The sequence below is a fragment of the Festucalex cinctus genome, chromosome 7, assembly GCF_051991245.1.
Source record: "Festucalex cinctus isolate MCC-2025b chromosome 7, RoL_Fcin_1.0, whole genome shotgun sequence".
Classification (NCBI taxonomy): Eukaryota; Metazoa; Chordata; class Actinopteri; order Syngnathiformes; family Syngnathidae; genus Festucalex; species Festucalex cinctus.
Window position 1 is genome coordinate 13,931,484 of NC_135417.1, and position 12,526 is coordinate 13,944,009.

The 12,526-nt window shown below is 39.0% G+C and overlaps 1 protein-coding gene across 1 annotated transcript in view; it reads left to right on the forward strand.

Annotated features, from left to right (window-relative positions):
- The first annotated feature begins 7,870 nt into the window (after window positions 1–7,870).
- The window catches only part of tmod4 (tropomodulin 4 (muscle)), a 38,127-nt gene continuing 33,471 nt past the window's right edge, over window positions 7,871–12,526 (forward strand). Inside the window, exons 1-2 of the mRNA XM_077528347.1 lie at window positions 7,871–7,981; window positions 8,072–8,127. The gene's annotated coding sequence lies outside the window, so the exon portion shown is untranslated. The remainder of the gene's footprint in view (window positions 7,982–8,071; window positions 8,128–12,526) is intronic.

Here is a 12,526-nt window from a genome sequence, read left to right on the forward strand (position 1 = left end):
CATCCCATCCTCACAGGATGGATGTGGTGACTTGCTCCTGAAGTGTCCTGTGCTATTGTGTCCTGTCCTATCCAGTTGTATTTGCTACTAGTTGTGCAACATCCTTGCAGGTTGTGTCGCTACTTTCCCAGCCCGCACACAGATAAAATCCAACTCCTACTGTGTGTAACAGTATTATTGTCTGATGTTGATTTTTCTTTCTGTTCTCTGAATAAATAAAAGCTTCAGTGTGAGGAATGTTTTCACATGTTTGTAACACCAAAATGCAGCTGTCATGTAAACAAACGGGCAAAATAACACTGCTTTTTCACTTGAACATGTTATACCTAAAGTAAGAAGCCCACTCGAGTGTGCAGTCAACACTTGTTCCGCCGTTTAGCTCACTTGTTTGTCACTCGGGAGTCTCACGTGAAGCATAAACATGGACGTAAATTTAGTGGCACTTTAAATAGTCGCTGGATGAAGGGCTCTTGTTTCTCACGCTCGCGCTGTGACGTCGAGCCGTGATGTCATCTCAAAATCCCGAGAGTGAATTTTTTGAGGTTGGGAGGCGGAGTGGAGGACAATGAGGTTTACCCTCAGGCTCTAAAATAGAACACTATATTGTCATTCGAATAACATTTTTGCAACGTCTGCATTGGACTATGGAGAGTCATTTTTGTGCAAAAATCGGACTGACCAAATTGAGTTGGGTGATATTTAAACACGGCTGCTCTTAGCAAGGTCTGTTAAGAATTGAAGTGGAAAAAAGTGACCAGACATGAACAGAGCTTCAAACGTCTGTCGCCGTTGTGGGTGTTCCCGTTGCCTGGTTATGTAAGCTTGGAATGCTGAGCGTTCCCTGCAGGCTGTTGCCGGGAACACTGTGTTCTGGAGAGGAAGAAAACACCGCCCTGAACCTCACCATGGGTCACGCGTGTTTGTTTACATCCACTGCAGAACTGCTCATCAGGGCTGCGTCGCCGCAACTAATTACCAGGATATTCCCAGCAAAGAGTGTCCTGCTCATTGCAAATCCATAAAGAAGGAGACGCGTGAGAATAAAGTATGCACACGAGCTGGAATGAAGTATAATCAAGACTCAACGCGTATTTGGCGTGTTCCTGCCCGGCTGGTTGGATGAACATTCCGGTGGGAGGGAGAGATGTTGAGAGATGACAGGACACAAAGTTAACTCGTAGACTAAGAATATCTTAATCTTCGTTTAATCTGAGTTTTATCAATCATCTCAAAGAGATTGTTCCTGTTTCAGAATAACCCATGATACAATACTGAAATATTTTGATATTTTTGAAACCTGTTATAGTCACTATATCTGAGACGTAAACCACATTTCTGAGGGTCGGAATTCAAATCTGGGTTTGTTTTAGCCTTCCTGGTTGAAGTTTGCACATTCTTCCCGCGCTTAGGTGCTTCCTTTCTGCACAATGATGCTGCCTCACAAATTCCAAAAATATGCGTTAAATAAAAATAAAATAAATAAATAAATAAAAAGCCTCTAAATCAGGGGTGTCCAAACTTTTTCATTTGAGGGCCACATACAGAAAATCAGAAGGATGCAAGGGCCACATAATTCAATGAAGAGAAATTGTTTAGTCCTAAAAATTGTACAATAATTTATTTGTGCTTTTGCATATTTTGAAAAATGCTACAGTATATAAACCAATTTATTTGTAATGTGGAAGTAGGGTTATTATAATTTTGGAAGTTTTAATTTTAGTTAGTTTTTATTAGTTTTCAGGGTGGTTTTATTAGTCTTGTTCTTTAAAAAAAAATAGTTTTAATTTTGTTAGTTTTAGTATTAGTATTAGTTTAAAAAAAAATGTGTATTACTTGTGCGCAATATTGAGAAAAAAAAAAAAACACCATGGGAGCAGCGTCATCTGAAGGTGCTTTTCTATTGGCTGCTGCTAGATAGGGATGTCACAATAAGGGCAATATCGTGATATTAAAACTGCCACAATATCGTCGTCGTCATGTTCACAATATTTAAAAGGAACACATCTGTTCAAAAACTCAGGTTGATTTCCATTTGTGCAGATCTAGCACCCTCTAGTGGCTATTTTATTAGTGCAATTTAATTTTCATGAGTGATGTTTTGGACTTCTATGTTTAAAATCTCTGCTAATTGTCAGATGAAGGGGAACCTAATTTGCTTGTGAAGCGATCAATGTATGCTTGCAATAGCAAGTAAGAGCCAAAAGGTAACTAAAGTATACTCTCGGTCAGGGTTCACCAATTCCGGTCCTCGAGTCCTGCAGGTTTTAGATGTTTCCGCCTGATACTAAAGATCAGATCGTTATCAGGCACGCTGATGAGCTGATTACATGAATCAGGTGTGCTAGTGGGCGGAAACATCTAAAACCTGCAGGACTCCGGACCTCGAGGACCGGAATTGGTGAACCCTGCTCTCGGTCGTCTGTGACCCGAAATTGTCAGATGTGAGTTTGAATGCTTGTTTGTATATCAAACTGAGTTGGCTGCTGAATAGTCCATGGTGCACTCCACTTCTCTTGCCAAATGTCAGTTGAGAAATAACTTTTTGGAGCGTCTGAGAGGAAGTGATCGTGGCTGACAGTTTAAATATATACACACAGCAGGTCCATTTTGTTTTCTAAAAGTGGCCATTTTGAACGAGCACTTGTGAACACTAACAGAACTTTGTGCTGACGCGCTTCCCGTGGTCCACTTAAGCGTTTGTGGGCGCCACCTGGTGAACGTGGTCGTTTGTTTGGATGCAGAAAATGGGTCAATAATATAACACGCAAGCACAATGTTATTTAAAAAAATAAATAAAGTGAGCTGGGACTTTACACACACATTTAGTTTAATGAGTTAATTACAGTGCAAATATAATACTGCGTGTGTGGTTTTTGCTGAATTGTTTTCAGGACGTGCAACCTTCATACCAGCTAATACTGTATTATATGTCACGTGACTCATGTCTTTAAGATCTTACTATGTTAATTAATAAATATTTTTTTATTTTATTTTTTGTACACTATGCACATGACGGTAAACATCTGGCATTTTGAATCTAACTTGTACATAAGTGTTTTCATAATGTAGAGCTGGGTTTAAAAAATTTAATAACTGATATCGAATTGATTCATAAAAACATGAATTGATTATTTTAACGGTTTTTTTCCCCCATAAATTCATTAAGAAATTTGAATTTTAAAGGCCATTTTTTGTACTCTTAACATTTTCTTGAAATTTACTGTTTGTCACATGAATTTAAGTATTTTCTTACATTTATGAAACACCCGACTTATTGCCCTTCCAGACAATTCAGAATCTTTTTTTTAATTTCCATTTACCACTATTGAATTAGAATTATGAAAATATTTTCATCACATCCTTGCTGTTGTAAATGTTTGTGTAACAATTATAATACGTGTTACTTTCATTAATGAACTAAACCATTTAACCAGTTACAACCTCCTCAAAATTTAATTTGTTTGTGGAGTTTTTAATCATGTCCTTGATATTTAAGAAGAATTGATGTTCCAGAATTAATCAATATTGGATTGAAGTGGAATCAAATAAAAAAAATAAAAAAAATCGGATCGAACTGAACTCGTGAAGCTAAATTGAGTCGATTGAGGAAATTAGAATTGATACCCAGCCCTATCATAACGCAGCAACCATCCATCCATTTTCCAAATCGCTTATCCTCACTATCGTGATACATATTAGAGAACACAGCAAGCAGACTCTGTGAATAAATAGCTAACCAATGGTGATGAGGGGGGAAACAAACACTTGTTTCGGTTGGTGACCACAAGCGTACGAATGACAGCTGGAGACGCATGATTGACATTTTGGTTTCATTTTTGAATAACTTTGCAAGCAGAATTTTTGTCTGAAACAAAAACCCGAGCCCGCCGCAGACTCTCTGACCTCCTGCTGAGGATGTGGCCGTCCTCCTCAAACATCTGAGAAATAGGTGACCTACTTCCTGTATGTTCGCACAGAGGAAGTATGTTTGCGTTGCGTCAACGTCGCGACAGTGGCATCGGGCAGGCCAGGGCTCGTTTGACCCCAGTGCTCCCCAGGTGTCTCGTTCTGTCTGGGTCAGGTAGTCTCGTCGTCGTCGCCCTCGTATTCCTATCATCCAAGATTTTACTTGAAGGCTATGCCGAGGCCATCTTGTGTCAATCAACATCCGTCTTATGAAGAAGTTCGTCATGCGCGTGACCGAAACGTGGAGTCATGCATCTTTTACCTCACATGTTTGTGCCGTTTCAACTGAGCGGATGATGTGTTGTCGTGCTTTTCATCTGATGACTTGTTGAAGTTCAAGAGATGAGCTCACCTCTGAGAGGCTAATTATAGCGCCCCAAACCCCCCCCCCCCAAACTCCCCACCAGTGTGAAGCTGTGCTCAGCACTTGCTCAGCGAAAAAGTGAACACATGAACTGAATGAATGTCCGTCTGCTCCGCATTTAACTCAAACAGCAACTCCAGCAGAAGACAAAAATGTGTCATGTTAGCAACATGGAGGGGTAACGGGAAGTTTATCTTAGTTTTAGTTTGTCAACTTCCTTCTAACCAGACATTAATGTCCTTAAGGAAAACAGTGTTAGATGTTTAGCCTCACAGTGCTGACGTTCTGGGTTTGAATCCTGGCTTGTAGTTAGCATTTTGCCATAGTGCTAGCATTGGTTTTCCATGTTAGCATGTTAGCTTGAGTGAGTGTCGTCCAAGTCATGGGTGGGGAAATTTGCAGTGGAGGCGGTATTAGGCAAATGAACCCTACTCTCGCATCACAGTGGGTTAAAATTGACGTCTCGCTCACAGCCACGTTTTCAGAAATAGTGAACAGATTTATTTGGTTCTTTTTGGTTATTTGGCTCCAATGCTATTTGAATACAACGATACAAGTCACTATTGTATGAGAAAGCAACATAACCCTAACTCATCATCCATTTCGTCATCGCTGATGAATACTTGAATGCACCAATTGTTTATTTTCTTCCCGTAAGTAGTTCAGTCACAATGAAAGTTGTTGTTCTTGTTAGACGTCATAGCACTTATCCTTGTTGAGCACATCTTATCTAAAAATGCCACTTAAATCCTCAAGACTTGAGGTTTTCCATAACTTTTTGCTGTGACTCGGAATCGGATGTTGTGCTTTTGTAGGTTTGAAAACAAGCACATTATCACTCGATCAAGGAGACTTGTGATTCTGAAGTAGAATTTATTGAGAAAGAACATTTTCAGAGAACTTTTCAACAGATTGACAACCAGTGGAATGGACCAACTACTATGGCGAGAGTGTCTGGCTCTTTCTGTTGTTGGTATATTCAGCGTTACTGTGAAAAAGCTTGAAACCTTTGTGAGTTTTGTTTTAAAATCTACATAAATACACAAAACAATACATACACAAACGTACAACAGCAGTTCCGTGGCCCCAAGAGAGGGCTTTCGACTCATCGTGTGACATTTTAAGGTTATTAGACAAGACTTTGGTGCCATCTTGCGGCATTTTAAGCTGTTTCAGATAAAAGAAAATGAGTGTTTCACTGACTCTTTTAGCATATAACATAATGGGTTCTTAAAAAAAAAAAATATCTGAGAAAAGTTGAACCTGCAAATAGCGACTCGTAAATAGAAAGTGGAACATCAGAAGCTAAACCTGCTAGCTAACGCTATTGTATGTTTGTGCTACAGTTGTACTTACGTTTTAGAATCTGAATCATCTCAAAATATTCATTTAGGACATAAGCACACATTGTACTGTAGGTACAGAGAGTCGTTGCGCAATAATGCTAACCTTTAACATGATAACGCTTTGGCTGATGCTCTTTCTCATTCAAAGGAACTTTAGCCATCTATCTGCCAAGTCATTGACTGAGAAACTTGGTTTGGGGGTGGGATTATGTTAATTAGCCATATTGTGATGTCACAGTGGGGTAGAAAGGCATCGTCCACAGACATACTTTCAGAAATGGACAACTAAATAAATAGACAAAATAGACACATAAACATGTATCAAAGACAAAGACAAAGTTTCCATTCCAATTTTCATCATATGTCCCCTTAACATCTCGCATATTCCCGACGGTCACAGTATGACAGGCATTCAACATGTCGGTGCTGCGGGTGTTTAGTCTGCGTCGTGTTGAATCTTTCACAGCGTTTTACGCACGTGCTGACAATTAGAAGCTTCGCCATTGTTTTGTCTTGCCATGAATTTGGGTCACGTCTTTCATCCTCCTCCCTGGATGATGACAACGACCACGATGATGAAGGTGATGATGTGGGGGGGGGGGGATTACAGCGCAGACAAAATAAAAAGGCGACAAAGAGGAGACTGCGTGGCCCAAGTGTTGATCCTGCTGTTTTTGCTTTGGCGTTTTCGCAGACACAAAGAAAAAAGGCTACCAAAAACAAGCACTTGGGCAGATAATCCGGTAAAAAAAAAACAAAAAAAAAACTGCCAGATCAGGAGTGTTTTATCGATGCACTAATCTGCCCTTAAAGTATCTTAATCCCGCTGTATTACGACTTTAATCAAAATTCCTTAAAACCAAAGAGGTTTAACTCTTTAAAGGTCATAAACAGTCACACGTCTGTCCACATCTACTCAACAACAATTTGAAAGATTTACTAAAACTTAATCTAATAATTGCTCCTTTAAAAAATAAATAAATAAATAAATCTTCCAACAAAAATGAAATCATCTCAACGGGGACAATAGCAGCACACAAGAATAATTGAAATTTCGTGTGAATGGTTTTTGAACCGTCCAATCCGTTTCGTATCCGGTTCGGCAGTTTTCAGTTCGGTTCGTCGGTCATGATTCACACCAGAGTTTTACAGCACACGACATGTGAAGCCAATCATATTGCAGTTAGATTCGAACTGTAATTTGATTTCATTAGCATGCTAATGCTACCATAATTAAGTTACTGCTATAAAGTCTTTCTACCTCCAACGCAAGATCTCGTACGTAAAATGGACGACTCACTAGAAAGAAATCGCTATGTTCATGTCACAGGTGTTTTATCACGGAAATTTGGCTTAATCCGTGGAGATGCTATGCTAGCATGCAGCTAGCCGGTCCCCGACGTTAAAAACTTACACAAACTGTTATAATTCCAACACTGTTTGCCTGATTTGGATATGAATACCCTCAAAAATTAAAACAGAACAAAGTACAAGTGAGTTTAATGATGTGAAGTCCACGAATGTTTTTTGACAGTATGGAAGCCGGTATATATTAATACCATGGAAGTTTCAATGACCTAGAAAGTTTGAATACAGAACAGTAAATTGAATCTTGCGGTGGAGCATAAAAAGTCTCGGGATTTCCGCGTGTGGTGTTTGGTTTTTCTCCGGAGGCGTATTTAACATTTGGATATGCTGATGCTACCCGCCCCCGTGCGCCAACAACCTTAAGCCTACATGTGATAGGGAAATGAAATCCTTATCAGGACTGTAAATCTCATTAGAGGTGTGTGCGGCCTTTCTCAGTAACGACTGCGTAGGCGACCAATCCCGTGACTCGCTGTAGTTTTTTTTTCTCTCCGAAGGAAATTCATCATGTTCCTCCTTTCGGAGAAAATTAGCGCTTTTTGACATTTAGCCAGCAGCCTGTTTTGTTTTGTCTCTGGTCCGGAGCACTTCCGATGGCGTCTGTTTGCTCAGGACGGCGCCACCAGGTGCTCCACGCCGTGCACCTGCGTCTTGTTTGCTAAGCCACACAACAACTGCTTTTTCTCTTCGCTGCCTTCAGCACGCACACATGACTTCGTGTGACTTTATAACCAATCAGGGCACCGCTTCCTGTTGTGCGAGTTCACCATTTTGTGAGAGAAGTTTGATAAAGCCTGAATTTCATTTCAAGTCAGGGCATTTATAATCATTCACATTCAAGTTCATTCCTGTTAATGTTTGCAGGTGATTTAGAGCCTATCCCAGTTGGTGAGAGAAGTTGGTTACACCCTTCACTGGTCGCCAAGCCAATAGCAGGGCACGTAGACAAACGGCTTTACTCTCACATTTACATCTATGTCAAGTCAAGTCATCTTTATTTATATGACACTTTTTTGTTGTATTACAGTGTGCTGTCTCTCTAAGGGTTGAATGAAAGTGACTGTGAGGGAGCTCAAGCGCCAGGTATGAAAGATGCCGGAACCTAAGAACTGTGAGGGAGATGTGCAAACCACTAGGGCACCGTGCTGCCCTGATGAGAGTAGGGAATCATACGTGCGGACAACTTAAATATACAGTTATCTCACATCAACATATTATATTGTAGCACCTGACCGAGATGGATTTTTTTTTTTAAGGCCAATTCCAATATTAGGCATGCCTAACGCCTACAACAATGACGATACGAGTTACAGACATAACATTTGACTGTTTTACAATACTTGGTCCTTCAGTATTTGTTAAACTTTACAACGATGAAGAAAAATTGGCAAACATTGGCTGATTCTTAGGGTCTGTCCTATCTTAATCTTATGTTGTGATGTGTGTGTGCTGGTTAAATCAGTTGGCCAGTTCATCGGCCGTGCTCCACTATAGTGTCAATATTACGATTATTGACATGTACCATCCATGGATTATTATAATATAGCTGTCATTGTATGTATAACTGTAACATAAGAAAACTATACTTATTTATTGCCATATGCAAACATTTGTCATTTATTTACTGTACATGGCATCCATTTTTTGTTTTTTTTGTTTGCATATAAAACAATACAAGTTTATATGTTAGTGATATGCAGGATTAATCAAGCATGTGTGTGTTTATCTTTATATAACAAGATAACATACAAAGGTTGGACTTTGTATTGAAATTTAATTCATCCTTGATTAATTAAAATCCAATCATTAGTATTTATTTATTTATTTATTTATTTATCTATTTATTTTATTAAGTTCTGCAAAAAGAAAATACTGTTTATGTTGATCATAAAAGGTCATCTTTGGAAGTTTACCACAAAAAAAAAATAATAATCTGGACTCAAAGACACTGTGTTTGTATGTGTATAAATATTTCTAAAGAAAAAAAAAATACAAGTGTCTGTGTTCCCAAGACCTACATATCAGGTCAAACTAAACCTCACTAATGGTAGCTATTACCACCGTTTCGTGTTAGATTTGTCCTACCGATGCTAAGGTCCTTCGATGAGAAACATTTTGCCACCGTCATCTTTATTGCCGACAACAAATCCTCTTTGATAGTGTAACGTAAGCTGTTAGTTTGTATCACCGATTATCGGCTAACAGATAAAAGTGGTTATCTTATCTGAGCGCCATGAGGACAAACTACACTTTTAGTGCACTTTAGCGATTTATCAATCTTTTAATATAAAATTTGAGAAAACAACAAAGGTGACGACTCTCTTTAGCACAGTTCTCCAAAAATTAAGTTGTGTGCTTACTGTTTATTGGTCACTCCCATTCAAAGTTTGAAAACATAAGACAATATTTAAACACTAAAATATTCAACCACTAAACCAACACATTTTGCTGAATGAAAGTCTGCTAGCTTTATGCTAATAAAGATGAGTTGAGTAGTTTGCATTGTTAGCACTAAGCTAAGCGAACATTCGAAAGGCAAATATGATTTATGTGGTTGTTTACATTGGCTGTTCTATGTTTAGTTGCTGATTACTGTGAAGTTGAATTGAGTCCACTACAGTGCTCGTATCTCAAATTTGTGCTTGCAAGACAAAAAAATCAGCCAATAACTTGTCTGAAAACTCATTAGTTGGATCACTTGAATCTCAAAGGCATCAGTGTATAATAACAGTACGAATAGGAACGTGACTGGATACCACCGTCCAGTGTTGTTTACATGGTGTAAAAGATGACGACATCGGCACAATTCCTTCTGATCTTTGTAGTTTGAAACGGAGCCGCGTGAGAAACCCGCCTGCGTGCCAGGGGCGGCGATAAGATAACGATCCGGTAAGGAAACAAGCCCTCGGTAAGGGAAGGCCTGACTTTGAAGTGTGTCACATTCGGGCAAGGAAAGGTGATCGGCGTGAGACATATTGGAAGATGAACAGGTGTGAGTGTGAGTGGGAGTGGGGGGGGCAGGGTCATAGTGGACATTGTTGTCACCAAGTGGACGTGAGAAAAACGGCATCACGTTAAAGGGAGGTGTGTTTGCTTCCTCAAGCGAGTCAACTGATGTCAAGTTCATGTTTGATGCTTCGGAAGGCTTATCAAGGCTACTTAGAGGGAAAATGTTTACGTTGCGTCGCGTTTACTGGTCACTTTGACGTTACGTTAGCAGGTTGATGCTTCATCGCACTATATTTTAAAAATAGACACATGGGTGTAAAAAGCAAAAACAGACTGTGAAATGTAAGAAAACATAAATAAAATACAATACCAAGTTAATTCGGGGCCAGTATTGCCAATATTGATCAAATACAATGCCAATTATTTTTATTTATTCGGTTCATTTAAGTTTGATGTGTCCTGAAATTGCTAAATCTGAATGAATTTGTATTACTACCTTTATGTGGTTTTGTGCTATTTATTCCTTTGGTAGGCTATCAACAAGAAAAAAAAAAATAGAAATGATTTGATCCTCCATGTTGCTACTGTCTCCATTTATTTTTTTTTGAACTTTTATTGTCAAAACCGACAACAACATAACAATAACAGTAATTGTCCTGAGATAGGGCCTTTACATACAATTGGTATCATGGAAATACAAATAATATGACAAACAACAACAAAAATTTCCTCCACATACCCAGGGTATCAATACCCTATCTAACAGTGTCCAGGATTGGTCCCCATCTTCTTTCAAAAATAGGAACCCTCATCTGAAGTTGTGCTGTCAATTGTTCCATTGAGTACAACTGTTTGATTTTTTTTAACCATTGTGCGACTGTGGGTGGTTCAGGTTTCAGCCAGTTGATGGTTATCATCTTTCTTGCAGTCATTAGGAGGAGATGAAGCAAATACTTCTGGTCATGAGACAAATTATCCAAGAATATATCCAACAAATAAATCAAAGGGTCCAGGGGGAGTGTCACTTTAAGAATATTTTCCAATTTTTCCCTTACTCCAGTCCAGAAACCTTGTATGATGGGACAGTCCCAAAAAATGTGAGTCTGATCCCCCACAAGACCACAATTCCTCCAACATTTGTCACTAACCCCACGCTTATACACGGAGCACTTTAATGGAGTTCTAAAGAATCTTATTTTAGCTTTCCAGTCAAATTCCTTCCACATTTGACTCCCTACACCCTTATGACAACCAGAACAGACATCTTCCCAAGTATCATCATCCAAGGTCACATTCAATTCGAATTCCCACTGTTGTTTTATGTGTTGAGTGTTATCTGACATATCCATCAGTAATTTCTTATACATGAAAGACACTTGTTTTTTCATTACACTTCCATTCTCTATCAATTGACTGAAATGCTTTTCTATATGAGTTGGTTCCCTTCTAATATATACCCAATCCTGATGTGTCATTAAATAATTCCTAATTTGTAGATACCGATAATGATCCCTTGACATTAGATTAAATTTGCTACATAATTGTGCAAAGCTTTTAATCATGTTTCCCTCAAATAATTGACTCAAAGTTCTGAGGTTATTTTCAGCCCATCCATCAAAGCCACTGTCCATTATTGATGGTAAAAACTCAATATTCCCCCTTATGGGCATGGCCCGCGAAAGAGCTACCACCCCCTTTATTTGTTTCTGTACCTGTTTCCAGACATTCAATGTATGTTTAACCCATACATTCTTGATTACAATTCGTTTCTGGCACTGCAGATTGAGAAAGGGAAGAGTTGAAAGGGAAATACCTGGTAATGAATGCTCCTCCAATGAAACCCAGTGTGACTCCGGATTCCGTATGATCCAGGCCGCCATTGCTTTTATTTGGGCAGCCCAATAATACAGTTTGATGTTGGGAAGTCCCAGCCCACCGTACTCTTTACCCAGCATCAAGATTTTAAGACGGATTCTTGGTCTCCTGTTCTGCCAGATAAATCTTGATATTAATTTGTCTAATAATCTAAATGCAGACTGGGGTATAAAAATCGGGAGGTTTTGAAACAAAAAGAGTAACCTTGGAAGAACATTCATTCTGATGCATTCAATCCTACCCAGAAGGGACAGTGGAAGTATATCCCATTTACTCAAGTCATTTTTAATTTCCTTGAAAAGTTTGTCATAATTCGATGAAAACAACTGTGTTGTCTTGGGAGTAAGATTTACACCCAGATATTTAAATCCCTGTTTTGATTGCCTAAAAAAAACAAGGCTGTCTAATTGTGGTGGCCAGTTACCCACAAGCATCAATGCTTCTGATTTATTTGTGTTAATTTTATAACCTGATACCATACTGTACTGATCCAGACTATTAAGCAAGGCTGGCACGGAAGTGAGGGGGTTCTCCAAAAATAGCAAAATATCATCAGCAAAAAGGCACAATTTATGACAGGCATCTTTTTTATCTCTTATTCCCTGTATGAGTGGATTTGATCGGATTAACTCAGCAAGGGGCTCGATGCTAAGAGCAA